The sequence below is a fragment of the Arachis duranensis genome, chromosome 1 (assembly GCF_000817695.3).
Source record: "Arachis duranensis cultivar V14167 chromosome 1, aradu.V14167.gnm2.J7QH, whole genome shotgun sequence".
In the NCBI taxonomy this organism is placed as follows: domain Eukaryota; kingdom Viridiplantae; phylum Streptophyta; class Magnoliopsida; order Fabales; family Fabaceae; genus Arachis; species Arachis duranensis.
Window position 1 is genome coordinate 62,039,309 of NC_029772.3, and position 275 is coordinate 62,039,583.

Below are 275 nucleotides of genomic sequence, written 5' to 3' on the forward strand. Positions count from 1 at the left end.
GGGCAGGGCAGAAAATTGATGTGTGGTGCGGCTTGGTGCGGGCTGGTGCGGTCTTGGTGCGCAGAACGCTGCCCTGCCCTCACGGAGGGCAGGGCAGAAAAAATTGGTGCGCCAGAAATGTGCCGTGGTGCGCTGCTGGTGCTGCCAGATGATGCTGCGGTGCGCCAGAGGGGTGCCTTGATGCGTAGGATGCTGCCCTGCCCTCGCGGAGGGCAGGGCAGAAAAAGTTGGTGCGCCAGAATTGTGATGGTGCGTGCTGGTGCTGCCAGAATCAT